Source organism: Cricetulus griseus, chromosome 4, assembly GCF_003668045.3.
Source record: "Cricetulus griseus strain 17A/GY chromosome 4, alternate assembly CriGri-PICRH-1.0, whole genome shotgun sequence".
In the NCBI taxonomy this organism is placed as follows: domain Eukaryota; kingdom Metazoa; phylum Chordata; class Mammalia; order Rodentia; family Cricetidae; genus Cricetulus; species Cricetulus griseus.
The window spans coordinates 82,018,044-82,035,452 of record NC_048597.1 but is presented as its reverse complement, the minus strand read 5'-3'; the positions used below and the strand labels follow the sequence as shown (position 1 = coordinate 82,035,452).

At 41.1% G+C, this 17,409-nt stretch overlaps 1 pseudogene; it reads left to right on the top strand.

Annotated features, from left to right (window-relative positions):
- Nucleotides 1–14,452, top strand: part of LOC100765971 — a 36,586-nt pseudogene extending 22,134 nt beyond the window's left edge.
- Nucleotides 14,453–17,409: the final 2,957 nt, after the last annotated feature.

The following is a 17,409-nucleotide window of genomic DNA, read 5'->3' as shown; positions in this document are numbered from 1 at the left end:
CCCTTTTCAGACTTTGTGGCAAGAATGGTAGAACCTGCAGGAAGAGTGTTTGGGGATCCAGATACTGCTATGCCTTTGATCAAACAGCTGATTTATGAACAGTGTACAGAAGAGTGCAGAGCTGCAATAACTCCATATAAGGGTAAAGGCCTTGAAGTCTGGATGAAAGTCTGTAGGGAGTTAGGGGGTCCGCTGACTAATGCTGGCCTAGCAGCTGCTGTGATGCAATTAACTAAGAAAGGTGGAGGTTCAGGAGCTTGCTTTAAATGCGGCAAGCAAGGGCATTTGAAAAAGCAATGCCCCGAGGGAGGAAACACTAAAGTCAATAACTTTGCTCCGCGCCCTAAGCAACCTGGCTTATGTCCTAGATGTAGAAAAGGAAATCATTGGGCTAAGGATTGTAGATCAGTAAAAGACATCAGTGGACAGCCTCTTGTTCAGGGGTATGGAGGAGCCCGTTCAAAAAACGGACAACGGGGCCCACGACCCCAGGGCCCACAAATATATGGGGCCATGGAGGATCAGAACCAGGAGCAGAGTCCCGAAACCTGGCCCTCTCTTCGTCATCCGAGGGACCGAGGAGAGCCACTACAGGCTCCGCGGGGCTGGACTTACGCTCCACCACCAGACTCGTATTAACTCCCAGAATGGGGGTCCAGCTTGTTGACACCGATTTTAAGGGACCCCTTGAGCCTGGCACAGTAGGTTTGCTTATAGGAAGATCATCTGCAGCATTGAAAGGTTTACGAGTACATCCTGGAGTTATAGATCCTGATTACATGGGTGTAGTAAAGATCATGGTAGAATCTCCTAGAGGGATTACAGCCATTTCTCCTGGAGACAGGATAGCACAGCTACTGCTTTTGCCAAGTTTGCATGACAAGTTTCCAGCACAAGCCAGAGAGAGAGGAGAGGGAAACTTTGGTTCCACTGGATCAAACTTAACTTTCCTAGCTTTAGATCTTGATCAACGTCCAACCCTTGAGTTAATAGTGAATGGTAAGAAAATCTTAGGCTTACTAGATTCTGGAGCTGATAAGAGCATCATAGCCACTAAAGATTGGCCCTCTGGCTGGCCTATACAGGTTTCTTCTCAAACTTTACAAGGTTTAGGCTATGCTAAGGCTCCTGATATGAGTGCTAGACAATTGCCTTGGAAAGATCAGGAAGGGCATTCAGGGACCATGCAACCTTATGTGTTAGACTTACCAATTTCATTATGGGGAAGAGATTTGTTAAAGGATATGGGTTTTAAACTCACAAATGAATACTCAGAAACATCTCAAGGTATCATGAAACGAATGGGATACGTCCCAGGCCGAGGCCTCGGGAAACATCTGTAGGGTCGTGCCAGTCCTATTATCCCACAACCAAGACCAAAGAATCTAGGTCTGGGTTTTTCCTAGGGGCCACTGAGGGAGGTATTCCTATTACCTGGAAAACAGAGGAGCCGGTATGGGTTCTCAGTGGCCACTTTCCTCTGAAAAACTGGAAGCTGCTAAGACTCTAGTGCAGGAGCAGCTGGATCTGGGGCATATAAAAGCCTCTGTATCTCCATGGAATACTCCTATTTTTGTCATTAAGAAAAAATCTGATAAATGGAGATTGCTTCACGATCTTAGAGCTATTAATCAGCAGATGCAAATTATGGGCCCTGTACAACGTGGTCTTCGGGCAATCTCACTGTGGATAGTTGGGATAAGCTTGGAAAAGATCTAGATTTTGTCTGGGCACAGGGAACGCTGAAGCCAGGGACGAGGCCTATTTGGAAAATGGTTCGCAGCTGTCTAGAGGATCAAAGATGCCGCAAGGCTGTAGAAGAGGGGCAGGAGACGTTAGAACAGCTGAAGGAAATAAATAGATGCAAGTCATGGGGCCTGTGCAGCGTGGTTTACCATTGCTGTCAGCCCTACCCAATCATGAAGAACCTGATTTGTGATGTGTGCAGGATAGTGTTAGGTTTGCTTTTACTTTACCTTCTATTCTCCATACCATTATATGAGTGGGTGGTTTTACCCCAGGGTATGGTCAATAGCCCCACTATGTGTCAGCTTTTTGTGTGTCATGCTATTGCTCCTATTAGAGAGAAATACCCTGCTGTGAGATGTGTCCACTATATGGATGATATTCTCTTAACTAGTAAGGAGTTGAAATTGCTGCACTTAGCATATGGAGATTGCATTGGATATCCAATCTACCCTTAATGCTCAATTGAAAGGTGGCATTATGGTTTTGAATCAATGCATTGATCTAGTACAGGAACAATTGGATACTTTATGACAACTGGCACAGTTGGGATGTGAATGGAGAATGCCTGGTTTGTGTGTAACAGCTGTTTCCTATCAGAATTATTCCTTAGCAGCAAACATGTCTAAACAACCTTCATAGTATCTTCTAGGCAACTGGTCTGGGGATTTTGACAAGCTGATGCAGGAGCTGAGACTCTCCATAGCGCATGTGAATTCCACCAGGGTCAACATCTCGGTTGCGGAAGGACTGTCTGCGTGGATCACTCAAGCCATGAATCATCTGAAAGAGTGGGCAGGAATGGGTGCCCTGGGAGGAATGCTTATCCTAGTTAGTTTCATAGCCTTATGGTGTATCTGCAGGATGAGGGTCACACAGCAGAGAAGTAATACCATGATTGCACAAGCCTTTAGTTTTGTTAAGGAATGGGCTGGAGTAGGGGTTATGTTTTCCATGATGCTGTTAGCCATTTTTGTTTGCCTGTGGTGCCTATGCAGGATCAGGAAGTCGCAAAAATCCCAAGCTGCTATGTTGGTACAGGCCTTTGCTGCTGTGGAAGCAGGACAGTCCCCTCAAGCATGGTTATCCATGCTGACAGACAAATAGATGTCTGTCTCGCCCTTGCTGAGTAAGTGATGCGTATCTGAATCAGTCATGCTCAATGACGGGCACCTACCCTCATGCTGAGCGAATAAGCATACATGTGTTCCCTTCAACCTAAGACATGAGCCTGTGAGGGCGACACAGTGACTCTTTGATGGGTAAGATAGGGACACTGGGGTTGAACCTAAGACAGAGATGACTGAAATCTGACAACAGATAGATACTGCTACTCCTATAATATTAAAACAAAAAGGGGGAACTGTAGGGAGCTGCAGAAAACCGCACCCAAAAGATGGCGCCGGTTTCCGCCCTCCGCCAGCCCGACGGCGAGCGCTCTCTGTGGTAAACAACTCCAAATTAGGCAAAGGTCATGTATCCTCTTAATTCTGCTTGGAGACAACCTATCCTGGCGCGCCACGTAGGGTTAGGTGATTGGTAGATGTAGACTATATCAGGCCCCGTCTCCCTCGGCCCGGGGCCGCCACCGCTGCCTCCATTATACATTGTACAAAGCAAAGAGGTTCCCGATTAAACTGTGTTTGAAGAAGATTCCTCGGTGTGGCGTCTTTCTTGCTGGTCAAGGGTGGACGCCGCACATGTGAAACAAGCTTGTTCCCTAACTTGAATTAAAAAAAAAAAAAGACACCTTTCCTGTCTAAAAGCTTTCAGCTCAGCTCGGCTCAGCACCAGAGGCCCCTCTATTTTAAGGGTCATGGAAAGACCTTTAGCTCACACCTCTTTTCTAAATCTGTATTTATTTTTCTGTGTATGGGTGTTTTCCTGCATGTATGTGTCTGCAGTACATGTATACCTGGTGCCTGAAAAGGTCACTCGAGGGTGGCAGAGACCTGTGCTGGGAATCACATCCAGGCCAGCTGGACAAGAATGGTCTTAACTGCTGAGCCATCCCTCCACCCGAGACTTGCAGTACTTACAGTGAGACATCTGCAGCAGGGGTTCAGTTGCAAGTCCACAAATGTATGCTGCGCCCTCCTGGTTGAGAGGTGTGAGAACTCCAAACAGGGAGCTCTTGGGGTCTTTATGTCCCATAGCCTCGGTTTCATCCCTGCTGTGAGTCCAGGTTCAGAAGGAGAACAAGGACAGCGTTGATCCTTATGTATACCTGCCCTTTGGGAGTGGACACAGGAACTGCACTGGCATGAGGTTTGCCCTCATCAGCACGAAACTGGCTGTCATCAGCGTCCTGCAGAACTTCACCCTCCAGCCTTGTGAAGAAACACGGGTGAGGCCAAAACCTCTACAAACTCTATTTAACTGGGTTTTTGTTTGTTAATTTAGAGTTTTACCTACAGAAAGAGAAAATTATCATCATTTTATGATGCCTTGTATGGAATAAAGGATTTGAGTAACATGTGACCCAGGAGCTTTAAAGTCCTTCCATTCTGGAGCAGTAAGTCTGTCTGGAAAAAGCACAGAGAAATCATTTAGAGTCCATGCAGATCCCTGCAACATGACTAGTACAGTGGCTCTGAGATCAAGTCCAGGTTAAACTGTGTGACTAACTGGAGATGGGAATCTGTTGCACACTCATAGCATGGAATGATCACCTTGCCGTGGTCTGTGAGTGGTGGGCTTCGCCAGGAACTAAGTTCCCAGGAGTCAGGGGCTTCCCAGCACTGGCTGTGCTTTTCACTTTGTGACTTTAAAAACTCCCTGTGCCTAGTCACCTGAGATTCACGGAGATACACGGAGATAGTTTACCGGACTGTGGCTTCGGAGATCTGTACTGGCTGCAGTGCTCACTGATCCGAGCACTATTCTATTATATAAAGAACGTCAACCCCTCCGGGCCATCCTGACCCCTTGCTCTCACATTTTCTTAACTGTGCTACATGAGACTTCTTTCATGTTCTCTTAAATCTGTCTGCTACCATCTCACGGGTTCCTCCTGTCCTCATACTTCAAGTTGAACTAGACAACTAAACCGGTCGAGTTGAGCTAACTGGCCACGGCCCATCTACTCCTCTGCTCCAGTGCTCTCTGCTGGCTCTTTTCATCACTAAGTCCACCCACCCAATTTTGCTCTCTGCATTGCAGAATTACGTCTTTGAATTTCACCTGATTTTGGTTTCTTAGTTACTCTACCAAGACGGCTTTGGTGGAAAGGCAGTGAATATCTTAAATATATTTTAAGGGGTATTTTACAACTGTTCTGGACATCTTAAGTATACATTTAATCAATTTTTAATTTTTATATTTAAAATCTTGTTTGTCAAGCATACATGGGTATATGTGCCTATCTTTCTGTGGGTGTATGTCTGGAAAAAATACATGCATGTTATTTAAAAACACACAATACATTTAGAGGAGTTGATGCGTTGGTCCCCTCCACAAACTTAAGAAATAACTGAATGATAAGGCTATTTCTAAACTCATGTATGTAGCAGGCAGGTCCTTCCATCAGTTGTCTTTTCTTTGTAGGCCAATAGAGAGAGGTGGTTATCACCTCATTTGTCACCTCAGGTAGCTGTGTAGCCATCCTGTTTATGCATACAGAGGTTGAGAAAGATGGACAAAGACTTTAACCTTGAACACAGGCAGGTCTCAAGCTGCAGTCACCCATAAGCTGACATTCTTCAGTTTCCTTGATACCCTGTTTTCCTTACCCTCTACAGACACCAGCTTACTTTGTGGGCATTGTCCCTTCTCCCATAAGACTGAAGAGACTGAGAAGTATGATTGCATTGGTGAAAACACTGAATGACTCAGAGTTCAGCATTCATACTGCTTGGGGGCTAAGAGTAGATGTTAGGAAACAAGGCTCAGTGCTCCCTGCAGGTCTTTCCCACTGAATGTGCACAACTGGCCTGAGACATTGAGTCGGGCCATAGAGGTGCAGTGTTAGCCATCTGTCCAGGGTTACCTTGTAGGTGTCAACAGTGTAACTTTAACTTTATACTGCCCATCAAAAAATAGCCTTCCACATACTTCAAGTGTGATCTAAAGTTTTAAAACTCAGCCTTTTCACTTCAATTTGAATCAATGAAGAACACAAGTCAACATATTCTTCCCCCTCGATTCTACATACAATAGTTATTCCAAAGTGACTTTCTTGCAGTGTCTTCATCACCCAATCCTAATGAAGACTATGTATAAAGAATTCAAGACACGGGGTTGGAGAGATGGCTCAGTAGTTAAGAGCACTGGCTGCTCTTCTGGAGGTCCTGAGTCAATTCCCAGCACCCACATGGCAGCTCACAACTGTCTGTAACTCCAGTTCTAGTGGATTGGCACCCTTACTCAGACACACATGCAGCAAACACCACTATACATGAAATAAAAACAAATCTTAAAAAATTAAACAAAAGAATTCAAGACCCATGAAGCCAAAAGTGTTTTTTTTTTTGTATATAAAGTACCACTGTCCTGAATGTATTTGTTCTGCTTTGCTCTGTAACTGTTGCTTCTCATTCATTGCTTCTCAATGTGCCTCTTTAACTACACAGATACCCTTGAAATTAAGCAAGAAAACGATTTTTCAACTGGAAAAGCCCATCATCCTGAAAGTTGTGTCAAGATAAAATCACAAACGGAGTGTGGATTTCCAAGATTTCTGTGTTCTTCCAGCAGGCTTTGCCAGGAAACATCTGAGAATCTAATTTGCCTTTGAATGAAATCAGCTTAATTGCCTTGATGATTAGGTGGTCAGTAATTCACCGAGCCTGCTCAGTGTTTGTGCTGAGTATCACACATTGTGTGATTTAAAGGAAATGGTTAAGTTGATGGTAGATACTTCGATTCTAAGGGGACCATCCCCATCTAGCTCCAGTTTGCTATCTGTATTCTAATTATAATAAGCTTTTCTCTATAATCTTATCAATCATTTTCAATAAAATGGGAAGTACTGTAGTGATTCTGGTAATAAATATGTATCAAAAGTTGTTTATAATATTTTATAATATTATAAATAAAAATAATCTTTCCAAAAATATGTGATGTCTTCCTGTACGTCAATAGGGGCACTAAAATAGAGTCCATGAAAATGAGAAACAGCATTTCTGACTATAGTAACTCCTTGTTTGGATCTATTTTGGTCTCCATTTGACTTCTCAGAGTTTGGTGATGTTCGCTTTGATTTGGCACATTGCTTTAAGTTTTATTTTCAGTTTATTGAATTTTCAAGTGTTTAAATTATAACTAAAATGGGGTCTGGAAAGATGGATATCTGTCTCTCAGCGCTGTCTATTCTTCTAGAGGATGCAGGTTCAATTCCCAGCACCCACATGGCAGCTCACAACTGTCTGTAACTCCAATTCCAGGGATCCAACGCCCTCTCACTGACATACATCCAGACAGTACACCAATAGGCATAAATATAAATAAATAGTTAAAAATAACTAAAATGGGTGAAGTTCTTCTTGTTAGGTTTGACTTATTTTTTAAGATTTATTTATTTATTATGTACACACTGTTCTGCCTGCATATATGTCTGCAGGCCAGAAGAAGGCACCAGATTTCAGTACAGATGGTTGTGAAGCACCGTGTGGTTGCTGGGAATTGAACTCAAGACCTTTGGAAGAGCAGGCAGTACTCTTACCCACTGAGCCATCTCTCCAGCCCCAGGTTTGACTTATTTTACCTAATGTTTATGAAGGTCATAGATCATGTTTTCCTTTTGGAGTCCATCCAGAGCTCCTCCATGTCCTAAAACTGTGACCATGAAATAAAAATGACCAGGTGGTCAATGGATTGGGCAACAAAGGCTAAAGTGATCTAGTCATATCGAGCATCAGAAGCTTCACTGGGTTCTTCCATTTTAGTTTTTATCTGTCCATCCCTTCCTGAGTCATTTGGTGTACAATCTCTGCATAAGGAACATGAAGGTCTTCTGCAACTGACTCAAAATTTTGTGGCTATTAGGTACTTTACAAACAGAGCACACATGAAATGCCACCCACAATCGGTGTTTTGTATCTACCCAAGTTCCAGTTAACAATGAGCCTTTACTCTGTTTTTCCCAGCTGAAGTGGGGAGAATTTAAGCAGTAAAAATACCTCATATGCCACAGGTGTCACCGATCTCTCATGGTTATTATGGAGATTAAATGCAGATAAGACCCTCAGTGTCCTGGTCTCTCTACCCGATGACTATGTTGTCCCCTTTTCCAGACAGCTGTTGACCTCTACTTTAGTGCATTCACAGAGTTCACCCTAAACCTGTGGTCACACAGACACTTAAAGCAGATTGTAGAGGGATCTCCCAGTGTCTCTCGAAGAAAACATCAACTACAGATCCCTTGTGTCTCACTTTTCTCCCTGAGGAGTTAACACGTAGTGTTCTTGTAAATAAGCACAGCTATGTAGACTGATACATACAGTTTTGTTTAGATATTACTTGTGTATTGATATATACTAAAAGATTAAAATTGTTTGATAATTTTTAATGCCAGGTTAGATTCAATTTACAACTGCATTGATAATAGTGAATGATAACAGATTTTCTCCTTTATAAAAAAAGAAAAGCTCTTTTTTGGTTAGTGTTACCCCTAGGTATTTTATGTTGTTTGTGGCAATTATAAAGGGTGATATTTCTCTGATTTCTTTCTCCACCAGTGTGTCATCGGTATATAGTAGGGCTGCAGATTTTTTTGAGTTAATCTTGTATCCTGCCACTTTGCTGAAGGTGTTTATCAGCTGTAAGAGTTCCCTGGAAGAGTTTTTCAGGTCACTTATGTAGACTCATATCATCTGCAAATAATGAGAATTTGACTTCTTCTTTTCTGATTTGTATTCCCTTGATCTCCTTTTGTTGTCTGTTGCTCTAGCTAGAACTTCAAGGACAGTAAGAATTCTGAGTCTCTAAAGAAAGAAATTAAAGAAGATATCAGAAAATGGAAAGATCTCCCATGCTCTTGGATAGGTAGGATCAACATAGTAAAAATGGCCATCTTACCAAAAGCAATCTACAGATTCAATAAAATCCCCATCAAAATCCCAATAAAATTCTTCACAGACCTTGAAAGAACAATTCTCAACTTTATATGGAAAAACAAAAGACCCAGGATAGCCAAAACAACCCTGTACAATAAAGGAACTTCTGGAGGCATCACCATCCCTGATTTCAAGCTCTATTACAGAGCTATAGTCTTGAAAATGGCTTGGTATTGGCACAAAAATAGACAGGTAGACTAGACGAATGAAATAGAGTTGAAAACCCTGATATTAACCTACACACCTACAAACACCTGATTTTTGACAAACAGTCCAAATTTATATGATAGAACAAAGAGAACATCTTCAACAAATGGTGCTGGCATAACTGGATGCTGGAATGTAGAAGACTGCTATAGTGGGAAATTACCAATACGGAGTCAGGTAGAAATATAAGGGTATTTAATAGGGAAAAGCCTTACTTACAGAGCGACCTAGCCAGTCGGCGTGGTTGCAGTCTGTACAGCAAGTACCAAAGAGAAACCGAAACCGCAAACGCAGTCACACTACGTCACTCTGACCACGCCCTCACAAGCCTGATCAGGTACACCTGTAGCCAGCCCCTAAGAAGGCGTGGCTACAGCTTCCCCTACAATTCCCCTTTTAGTCTAAAAGAGGATTAAAACTTAACAGTATAAAGTATCCAAAATTAACAATCATAAAGGTAAAATATAAGAAGATACAACAATCTGCTTATGTCACATCCTAACTATCTATGTTAACTAAACCCTAAAGTCATCTGAGAGAGGTATCCAAGCCTGAACACCTCCTTCCAATCCCAACCATAAACAATAGGAAGCTATCCCTAACTAGGTATATACACTATCCTAAGTGACAACAATGGGGAAAGGGGGCGTAGCATTCTCCAAGTTACTTCCTGCTGAAATGGGACGATGATAGTCATGTGGGGTCCTGTAGGAAAAAAATGTTAGTATCCTGTCCATGTTAGATGGGATTCACTTGACTGAAGATCTCGATTGAAATCCTCAACTTGATTGAAGTCAGTACCCGAACCTCTGGCTGGAGTGTCCATTGAAATGGAGCAAGTTGGATCCAGTGCAGTGGAGGAGGTGTGGCCCATTTTCTTTCCAGGGTGTCCAGGGATTGCTGTCAGGCAGGTCTTCATTGGCTGTGTGGGATTCAAACATAAACAGTTAGCAGAGAAATGTTTGCTTGTGTATGTACACATGCTGGGGAATGCAACCATGAGAGCATAACAATTATGAAAGGGTGTACACCTTGAGAGAAAGATCCAAGAAAAGACAAAGACAGTCCCCAAATTCTTCTTTTATTCTGTATTACATCAATTGGCTTCTTGATACAACACAGAAACACTAAAGTTTAGTTAAATAACATGCTTGGATTTTAGAGGAGGAAAGCCAAATCCACCTCTAAACCCAGCATTGGTTTAATTGAATAGGGACTAGGAAATAAAGAGAAATAGTTCCCTGAGAGACAGCTGTAAAGTTTACCATATGGCACGTTCCTTTTGTTTGATGGTTATAGCTACCTTTTCTTCCCAAGTATCTACCCATGCAGTGTCCTTTGCCTTCTGGAGATGAGTTTTCCTGTGAAGATAAAAGCAAAACACTTCCCTTTCCTTTGGGGGGGAGGGGGGGTTCTATTTAGTTTACAAGATATACCTTAGTAGAATACCTGTCATTTGTCCTCATTGAGAGTTTTTTTCCTTTTCCACTCGAATCTTGATCAACTTTGATGGTATCCAAAGTTTTTCTTCTCCTGTAGAAACCAATGCAAAACCCCTACCCCAACATCACAAATGTCCTGGTTTCCATACAGAGGTTAGTACATCTTTGAAGTATACCGGCTGATTGAGTTCAGCAGTATTCTCCATAGTCCAGTGTCTTTCTGCAGCTGTTTGTCCTTTTTCATTGGCATTAAGAAAGTTTAGTGTTAATTATTAAACATCATGCAACCTATGTTTCGGGGGTTTAGTCTTTCAAGCTTGTTTGTTGAGCATCTCCTTAAGTGTTCTATTAAATCGCTCAACCACTGCTTGTCCTGTAGGATTGTGTGGTATACCGGTAACATGCTTTATGTTATAATATTTGAAAAATTGTTCCAATTTCGTAGAGACATATCCTGGAGCATTGTCAGTTTTTATTTGTGCAGGTATACCCATAACTGCCATCACCTCTAGAAGGTGTGTAATAACAGAATTAGCTTTCTCAGAGTTAAGAGCAGTAGCCCATTGGAACCCTGAGAATGTGTCTATGGTATGAGGCACATATTTCAAATTTCCAAACTCTGCAAAGTGAAAGACATCCATCTGTCAAACCTCATTTCTCCGAATGCCCTTAGGATTACAACCTGCTGGCAATGGAGTTTGACTGTAAAAGGAACAAGTAGGACAGTTTTTCATTATCTCCTTGGCTTGTTGCCAAGTGATGGAGAAGTCCTTTTTCAAACCTTTGCTATTTACATGATGTTTCTTATGAAATTCTGAGGCTTCTAGCACACTTCCAATTAATAAATGATCAATCTCATCATTGCCTTGTGCTAGTGGGCCAGGCAGACCCGTATGGGATCTGATATGTGTAATATATATAGGATTACTTCTGTTTCTGATAGTTTCCTGTAATTGTAAACACAGAAGTTAATTCTGTATTATCAGGAACAAATTCTGCAGTCTCAATGTGTAACCCAACTCTCTCTGCATATTGGGAATCAGTAACTATATTAAGAGGTTCTGTAAAATCCTTAAGTACCATGAGAATTGCATATAATTCTGCCTTCTGTACAGATGTATATGGACTTTGAACTACTTTACTTACCTCACCTGCTTTATAACCTGTCTTACCTGATTTGTTGGCATCAGTGTAGAAGGTACGAACTCCAGAAATGGGAGTTTGTCTTACAATACGTGGAAGAATCCAGACTGTCTTTTTTATGAATTTAATTCTGTCAGTTTTGGGTTAGTTGTTGCTAGTTGTTCCCAAAAAGTCAGTAAGAGCTATTTGCCAATATTCATTATCCTTCCACAAGGAGGAAATTTCCTCATTAGTTAAAGGTAATATAATTTCTGCTGGATCTTTTCCAGTCAGCTGACAAAGTCTTAATTTACCCTTTAAAATCAAATCAGAAATCTTTTCTATATATGTCTTTAACTTTTTATTCTGTTTATGTAGCAGAAATATCCATTCAAATATCGTGTCTTCCCTTTGCATCAGAATTCCAGAAGGGTATTCTCTGGATGGCAAGATAACCAGAATACAGTCTAAATCGAGGTTTATCCGATCTACATGCGCATCCAATATTCTGTTTTCTACCCATTGTAACTCTTTTTTCTGCCTCAGCAGATAATATTCTAGGACTGTTTAGGTCCTTATCACCTTTAAGGGCCATTTTTAAATGCTTTAAGTCATGTCCTTCTACACCAATAATCGTCTGTAATTGAGAAATTTCCCCTAATAATTTCTGAAGAGAATTAAGAGTTTGATACCGATCTCTCCTAATTTGTACCTTTTGAGGTCTGATTCTCTGTAAGTCTATCTTGTAACCTAAATAGTTAATAGAATCTCCTCTTTGTATCTTTTCTGTGGCAATCTGTAATCCCCAACGAAGCAGAACTTCCTCCACCATTTCAAACGTACGTTCCAAAGTTTCCTTATTAGAATCTGATAAAAGAATATCATCCATGTAATGATAAACAAGAGATTGTGAAAATTTCTTACAAATTATTTCCAAAGGTTGCTGTACAAAGTGTTGACACAAAGTAGGTCTATTTAGCATTCCTTGTGGCAAAACCCTCCACTGATATCTCCTAACTGGCTGTGAATTATTAAGAGTTGGTATAGTAAATGCAAAGTTTTCTCTGTCATTTTCCGGTAACGGTATTGTGAAAAAACAGTCTTTTAGATCAATGACTATGATAGGCCATCCTTTAGGTATTAAGGAAGGTAATGGCATTCCAGGTTGCAGAGAGCCCACTGGTTGAATTACCTTATTTATAGTTCTCAGGTCTGTCAGGCCACAACCACTGAAACAGATTCAGCTTTCCCGCAGCAGCAGCCGCCAGGGGAAGCCTCTGCTGAATGCCGAGGCCTACCTCGACTCTAGGCAGCCAGAAACTGTCTCCGAGCTGGGTGGATGGTTCTGAGCAGCTCAGCTGCAGCGGGTCGGCTGCTAGCCAGGAGCACCTGTGGAGAGAGGGCGCTTTCCGGGCCTAGGCCGCGGGCCTGGTTGAACCCACTGCCTGTCCCAAATGGGTTGCAGTTTTCCTATATCCCACTTCTGACAACCAGATATAGTGGGAAATTACCAATACGGAGTCAGGTAGAAATATAAGGGTATTTAATAGGGAAAGTCTTACTTACAGAGCGACCTAGCCAGCCAGCACAGCAACAGTCTGTATGCAAGCCCCAAAAGAGAAACCAAAAACACAAATGCAGTCACACTATGTCACTCTGACCACGCCCTCACAAGTGTGGTCAGGCACACCTGTAGCCAGCCCCTAAGTAGGCATGGCTACAGCTTCCCCTACAGTTGTGTATGTTTGGTGTTTTGATTATTATGTGACGAGCTGGCCTTTTTTTTTTTTTTTGGTTCAGTCTTTGGTGTTCTGTAGGCTTCTTGTAGTTTCATTGGAATGTCTTCCTTTAGGTTGGGAAAGTTTACTTCTATGATTTTGTTGAATATGTTTTCTGCGCCTTTGAGTTGGATTTCTTCACCTTCTTCTATACCTATTATTCTTAAGTTTGGTCTTTTCACAATATCCCATATTTCCTGGATATTTTGTGATAGGGATTTGTTGGACTTAAGACTTTCTTTGGTTGATGAGTCTATTTCCGCTAGTGTGTCTTCAATCCCTGAGATTCTCTCTTACATCTCTTGTATTCTGTTGGTTATGCTTACATCTGTAGTTCCTGATCATTTACCCAGCTTTTCTATTTCCAGCATTCCCTCAGATTCTGCTTTCTTCATTGTCTCTATTTCAGTTTTTAGGTCTTGAACGGTTTCTTGTATTTTTTGGTTTGTTTTGTCTTCAATTTCTTTAAGGGATTTTCTCTTGTCCTCTTTGTGGTCCTCTTTGAGGTCCTCTATCATTTTCCTGAATATGTTTTTAAGGTCATTCTCTTCCGGTTTATCTGCATCGTGATGTTGAGGTCTTACTGGTGTATGGTTCCTAGTCTCCGGTGATGTCATATTGGGTTTTCTGTGTTGGATGTGCTTTTACCTTGTCCTCTTCTCATCCTTTCTTCTGGTGGGTGTATCAAGTGTTTCTTGTTCTCCTGACGGGTGTGGGAACACGGTTCCCTTCTGTTGCAAACAGATCCAATATTCTGATTTTGGTCCTCTTCTCTTGGATGGAGGTGTCACTGTTACCCGGGTGTCAGCAGTGTTTGGGTGTACTGGGTCCCGCTGGGCGGGCAGTTGGAGGCAGAGCTGTCACCGGGCCTCGGGGTGTCGGATCCTGCTGCAGAACTCCCTATGGCATGAAGGTCGCTTGTGTCAGATGACTCCTTGCAGTGATGACGAACCGAAAACAGTTCTGGGCCTACCTGGGCCGACGGATGGAGGCCGGGCTGCCTCTAGGTATTCGGTGTTCAGAACCCACCGCTGCTGCTGAACTGGGTCTGGCATGCAGGTCGCTTGCCTCAGATGACTCTCGAGATCTTTCTATATTCTGAAACCTTCTTCATTTCCTAAAAGACTTAAAGTTCTTGCCATATAGGTCCTTCACTTGCTTGCTTAGAGTTACCCCAAGATTTTTTCTGTTAGGTGTGGCTATTGTGAATTTTGATGTTTGTTTCTAGGTTATCTTTCTCAGCCCATTTGATATTTGTATATAGGGTAGCTACTGATTATATTGAGCTAATTTTATCTCCAAAGACTTTACTGAAGGTGTTTATTAGCTCTAGGAGTTCCCCAGTGGGATGATTTGCATCACTTATGTATCATGTCATATCATTTGCAAATAAGACTTTTTCCAAATATACTTTACCAATTTATAAACACCTGATCTCTTTCAGTTTTCTTATTCTCTAGCTGGGACTTCAAGTACTATATTGAGTAGATATTGAGAATGTAGACAGCTGTGTCTTGTCTCTGGTTTTGCTGAAATTGTTTTGAATTTTTCTCCATTGCATTAGTTATTGGCTGTTTTGTTGCTGAATACTGCCTTTTTATTTTAGGTATTTTACTTGTACCCCTGAGCTTTCCAACAAATCTCATCATGAAGTTGTGTTGGGTTTTGCCAAAGGCTTTTTCTGCATCTAATGGGATGGTCATTTTTTTCCTTTCAGTTTCTTTATATGAGGGATTACACTGAAACCTTTCTTATACTGAACCATCTCTGTAACCTAGGCACTCGTGCTATGATCTTTCCTTTAAGCAGCCCTTAAAAAGATCCCATCAGTTTGGTTATGTTGTTTTTCATTCAGTAGAGAGTTGTTTTCCATGAGTGTTTCAGCTTTCTGTTGTTTCTGATGCTGTTGATATCTAGCTCTAATCCATGGTGCTCTGATAGGATGCAGGGGGTTATTTCAATATTCATGCACCTGTTGAGATGTGTTTAGTGTTTGCAGATATGGTCAATTTTGGGTCAAGTTCAGGAGGTGCAGAGAAGTAGTAGGTATATTCTTTTGTGTTTGGGTGAAATTTTCTACAAATATCTATTCGGTGTATTTGTTTTATAATGTCTGATAGCTCCAATATTCCTCCGTTTATTTTTTGTTTGGATGGCAAGTCCGTGGGTGAGAATTGGGTATTATAGTATCCCACTAACAATTTTAAGGTTTACTATGTGATTTAAGCTTCAGTAATGTTTCTTTTGTAAATGTGGGTGTCCTTTTGTTTGGGGCATAGATTATAAGAATGGAAATATCATCTTGGTGGATTTTCCTTTCATGGGTAATATCATCCTTCCTTATGTTTTTCTGTTTGTTAGATGTCAATTTTGTTAGGTATTAAAGCTTGATTCCTAGGTCTATTTGCTTGGAATAACTTTTTCCAAATCTTTGCCTTGAGGCCATGTTGATTCTTGATATGAGGTGTTTTTCTTGAATGCATCAGAAGGTTGGAACCTATTTTCACATCTATCGTGTTAGTCTGTACCTGTTTTGGAGAATGAGTCCATTGATATATTCAGAGGTATCGACCAATGATGGTTGATTTCTATTACTTGTTGGTAGTGGTCTTGGTGGTGTGTGTGTGTGTGTGTGTGTGTGTGTGTGTGTGTGTGTGTGTGTGTGTGTGTGTGTGTAAATGTATGTGTGTGTTTGCTGCACTTCTTTTGATTTTGTTGGTCATAGATTACTATTTCTCTGTGATTTCATGGGTATAGAAAACATTCTTATGTTGGAGTTTTCCTCAAAATACAGAATACTAGTATATTCTGTAGGGCCGGATATATTGATAGATATTCTTTGATTTTGAATTTATCAAGGATTGTGACTTACTCCATTTATGGTGATTGTAAGTTTTGCTGGGGGCTGTCATCTGTGCTGTCTTAGCATCTGTAACATCTCTGTTCAGGTATTCTGGGTTGTAGTCTCCATTTTGAATTCAGATGTTATTGTAAAAGGTCTGCCTTCATACATTATTTGTTCTTTTCCCCTTCAGATTTTAACATTCTTTCTTTGTAGATTTACTTGGTGTTCTTTTTCTTGTACCTTTCTATGCATCTCCTTCCTTAGATTAAAATATTGTTCTGTGATTTTGTTGAAAATGTTTTCTGAGTATAAATTGTTACGCTTCTCCTTCCTCTATAACAATTTATTATTAGATTTGCCTTAATGTTTCAGATTTCCTGCATTTTTTGTTTCAGGGGTTTTTATATTTAATGCAACTTTGAGCAGTGTATCCATTTCTTCCATTGAACCTTCAATGCCTGATATTATCTCTTCCATCTCTTTCATTCTGTTACTGAAGCTTACATCTATAGTTCCTTTCTCATTTCAGTTTTTTCTTTTCTAGAATTCTCTGTGTTTTCTTTATTGCTTCTATTTCTGTTTTCATGTCTTGAACAATTTTGTTTCCTTCCACTGTTAGTGTTTTCCTGGATTATTTTAATGGGTTTATTCACTTCCTCATACTGTGTTTTTCTGGAATTTTGTTGTTGTTGTTATGGCATGTATTCATATCCTCTCACTGTATTTTTCTCATTTTCTAAAAGGTGTTAAGTTCTTCTTTAAAGATCTCTATCATCATCATACAAGTTGCTTTAAGGTTTTTTTTGTGTGTGTGTTGAGAGAGAGAGAGAGAGAGAGAGAGAGAGAGAGAGAGAGAGAGAGAGAGAGAGAGATGTGTGTTTCTGCTATATTAGCATATTCTGGTCCTGATGTTGTATGATAGTTGGGCTCCAGTGGACACATATTTCCCTGGCACATTTGATGTGTTTTCATGCTAGCATATAGGCATGAGGGACTGGGATGATTATAGATTTAGGTGCTGATTTCTCTGGGCTTGTATTTTTTGGTTGGGTGTTTTTATGTGTTTTCTGTTTCTCTTCTGTTATTAGGAGAGTGTCATGGCTGTGTGTTGCCTAGTAGGATATTTTTTCTTACCTCGTATTGTAGCCAAAGGGTTTCAGTGTAAAAATGTGTTTCTGGGTATTGTGAGTTGACATTTAGGAATGGGGATAGGC